Source organism: Aristolochia californica, unplaced genomic scaffold (genome assembly GCF_029961685.1).
Source record: "Aristolochia californica isolate CCGP_79_NKW_82.1479 unplaced genomic scaffold, dmAriCali1.0.hap1 SCAF_283, whole genome shotgun sequence".
NCBI classification, from domain to species: Eukaryota; Viridiplantae; Streptophyta; class Magnoliopsida; order Piperales; family Aristolochiaceae; genus Aristolochia; species Aristolochia californica.
The window spans coordinates 5,850-10,000 of record NW_027181974.1 but is presented as its reverse complement, the minus strand read 5'-3'; the positions used below and the strand labels follow the sequence as shown (position 1 = coordinate 10,000).

At 42.2% G+C, this 4,151-nt stretch overlaps 1 non-coding gene across 1 annotated transcript; it reads right to left on the bottom strand.

The window, feature by feature from the left end:
• Positions 1–3,874: 3,874 nt before the first annotated feature.
• On the bottom strand, positions 3,875–3,945 carry TRNAG-GCC (transfer RNA glycine (anticodon GCC)). The gene has a single exon. It is a non-coding gene; the product is annotated as a tRNA-Gly (tRNA).
• Positions 3,946–4,151: the final 206 nt, after the last annotated feature.

Here is a 4,151-nt window from a genome sequence, read left to right as displayed (position 1 = left end):
AGATACCGCTATACAATTACAACCCATCTTTGCTCAATGGGTACAAAACACCCATGCTTTAGCACCTAGTGCAACAGCTCCTGGTGCAACAACAAGCACCAGCTTGACTTGGGGGGGTAGTGATTTAGTGGCTGTAGGGGGCAAAGTCGCTTTGTTACCTATTCCATTAGGAACCGCAGATTTTTTGGTACATCACATTCATGCATTTACGATCCATGTGACTGTATTGATATTACTGAAAGGTGTTCTATTTGCTCGTAGCTCACGATTGATACCTGATAAAGCAAATCTTGGGTTTCGTTTCCCTTGTGACGGCCCCGGAAGAGGGGGAACATGCCAAGTATCCGCCTGGGATCATGTCTTCTTAGGCCTATTCTGGATGTACAATTCCATTTCGGTAGTGATATTCCACTTCAGTTGGAAAATGCAGTCAGATGTTTGGGGCAGTATAAGTGATCAAGGGGTGGTAACTCATATCACGGGGGGGAACTTTGCGCAAAGTTCCACTACTATTAATGGGTGGCTCCGGGATTTCTTATGGGCACAAGCATCTCAGGTAATTCAGTCTTATGGTTCCTCATTATCCGCATACGGCCTTTTTTTCCTAGGCGCTCATTTTGTCTGGGCGTTTAGTTTAATGTTTCTATTCAGCGGCCGTGGTTATTGGCAAGAACTCATTGAATCCATCGTTTGGGCTCATAACAAATTAAAAGTTGCTCCTGCTATTCAGCCTAGAGCCTTGAGCATTGTACAAGGACGCGCTGTAGGAGTAACCCATTACCTTCTGGGCGGAATTGCCACAACATGGGCATTCTTCTTAGCAAGAATTATTGCACTAGGATAATGGCTAGGAGGATTTGAAAGGCATTATGGCATTAAGATTTCCAAGGTTTAGCCAAGGCTTAGCTCAGGACCCCACTACTCGTCGTATTTGGTTTGGTATTGCTACCGCACATGATTTCGAGAGTCATGATGATATTACTGAGGGACGTCTTTATCAGAACATTTTTGCTTCTCACTTCGGGCAGTTAGCAATAATCTTTCTGTGGACTTCCGGAAATCTGTTTCATGTAGCTTGGCAAGGAAATTTTGAGTCATGGGTACAGGACCCTTTACATGTAAGACCAATTGCTCATGCAATTTGGGATCCTCATTTTGGTCAACCGGCGGTAGAAGCTTTTACTCGAGGGGGTGCTCTCGGCCCAGTGAATATCGCTTATTCCGGTGTTTATCAGTGGTGGTATACAATCGGCTTACGTACCAATGAGGATCTTTATACTGGAGCTCTTTTTCTATTATTTCTTTCTGCCATATCCTTAATAGCGGGTTGGTTACATCTACAGCCCAAGTGGAAACCAAGCGTTTCGTGGTTTAAAAATGCCGAATCTCGTCTCAATCATCATTTGTCAGGACTATTCGGAGTAAGTTCCTTGGCTTGGACAGGGCATTTAGTTCATGTCGCTATTCCCGGATCAAGGGGGCAGTACGTCAGATGGAATAATTTCTTAGATGTATTACCGTATCCCCAGGGGTTGGGCCCCCTTTTTACAGGTCAGTGGAATCTTTATGCCCAGAACCCCGATTCCAGTAGTCATTTATTCGGCACCTACGAAGGGGCGGGAACTGCCATTCTAACCCTTCTCGGGGGATTCCATCCACAAACACAAAGTTTATGGCTGACCGACATTGCCCATCATCATTTAGCTATTGCATTTATTTTTCTCGTTGCTGGCCATATGTATAGAACTAACTTCGGTATTGGGCATAGTATGAAAGATCTTTTAGAAGCACATATTCCTCCGGGAGGTCGATTGGGGCGTGGACATAAGGGTCTTTATGACACAATCAATAATTCGCTTCATTTTCAATTGGGTCTTGCCCTAGCCTCTTTAGGGGTTATTACCTCCTTGGTAGCTCAACACATGTACTCTTTACCCGCTTACGCATTTATAGCACAAGACTTTACTACTCAAGCTGCGTTATATACTCATCACCAATACATCGCAGGGTTCATCATGACAGGAGCCTTTGCTCATGGAGCTATATTCTTCATTCGAGATTACAATCCAGAACAGAATGAGGATAATGTATTGGCAAGAATGTTAGACCATAAAGAAGCTATCATATCTCATTTAAGTTGGGCCAGCCTGTTTCTGGGGTTTCATACTTTAGGACTCTATGTTCATAACGACGTCATGCTCGCTTTTGGTACTCCGGAGAAACAAATCTTGATTGAGCCTATATTTGCCCAATGGATACAATCTGCTCACGGTAAGACTTCATATGGGTTCGACGTACTCTTATCTTCAACGAATGGCCCAGCATTTAATGCTGGTCGAAGCATATGGTTACCTGGCTGGTTGAATGCCGTTAATGAGAATAGTAATTCACTATTCTTAACAATAGGTCCTGGAGACTTCTTGGTTCATCATGCGATTGCTCTAGGTTTGCATACAACTACATTGATTTTAGTAAAAGGTGCTTTAGACGCGCGCGGTTCCAAGTTAATGCCAGATAAAAAGGATTTCGGTTATAGTTTTCCTTGCGACGGCCCGGGACGAGGTGGTACTTGTGATATTTCGGCTTGGGACGCATTTTATTTGGCAGTTTTCTGGATGTTAAATACCATAGGATGGGTTACTTTTTATTGGCATTGGAAGCACATCACATTATGGCAAGGTAACGTTTCCCAATTTAACGAATCCTCCACTTATTTGATGGGATGGTTAAGAGATTATCTATGGTTAAACTCTTCACAACTTATCAATGGATATAACCCTTTTGGTACGAATAGTTTATCGGTCTGGGCATGGATGTTCCTATTTGGACATCTTGTTTGGGCGACTGGATTTATGTTCTTAATTTCCTGGCGTGGATATTGGCAGGAATTGATTGAAACTTTAGCATGGGCTCATGAACGCACACCTTTGGCTAATTTGATTCGATGGAGGGATAAACCAGTGGCTCTTTCCATTGTGCAAGCAAGATTGGTTGGATTAGCCCACTTTTCTGTAGGTTATATATTCACTTACGCAGCCTTCTTGATTGCCTCTACATCAGGCAAATTTGGTTAATTCATTTTTCTTGTAATGTGCTCCATCGGGAACAATCTCATTTGATTCGGTGGAGAAGGGGGACTACCACTACCCTCTTATATTTCTACATCTAGGATCCGACCCGTATCATTGATAATAAAATAGGAACTGAACAATTATGGCAAGGAAAAGTTTGATTCAAAGGGAGAATAAAAGGCGGAAATTAAAAGAGAAATATCATTTGATTCGCCGATCCCTAAAAAAAGAAATAAGCAAAGTTTCGTCGTTGAGTGACAAATGGCAAATTCATGGAAAATTGCAATCCCCGCCACGTAATAGTGCACCTATACGTCTTCATCGACGTTGCTTTTCGACCGGAAGGCCCAGAGGTAACTATCGGGACTTTGGGCTATCCGGGCACATACTTCGCGAAAGGGTTCATGCATGTTTGTTGCCGGGGGCAACGAGATCAAGTTGGTAAGGGTAAAAATACCCCTTCTTCATATTTCTATGGGTCTCTATGATCTATGATCATAGAGGGGCCCCTTTACCATTCTGTAGAAATGGGCTATTCTATTTATTATGGTAGAGGGGCAATCCTTCTTGGTCCATTAGTTCCCGGGTCTTTCGTGCGGGGTAGAGCAGTTTGGTAGCTCGCAAGGCTCATAACCTTGAAGTCACGGGTTCAAATCCTGTCTCCGCTACATTTTTAGACGTTAGGTGTAACTCCGTTAATTGTTTTGGGATAGTAGGAAAGAAGAGGGAAGTTAGAACCACTACACTATCGTGGTCAACTATACCGAATCATTTATCATATTATATTAGATTATTTTACCATGGGCGGATAGCGGGAATCGAACCCGCATCTTCTCCTTGGCAAAGAGAAATTTTACCATTCGACCATATCCGCATTTCTTCGTTCTGATATGAACATCATCATGTTCACACATATATGATATATCATATATATATATATATATATATATATGTGTGTCTGGATCATATTTGTACAGGGCTATATAATATATTATATTAGATTCCAATTATTTTATTTTAACATTAGATTATTCATTTTTCATTCAAGAAGTGACCCCTCTCCCTCCAACTTTTTCTTTC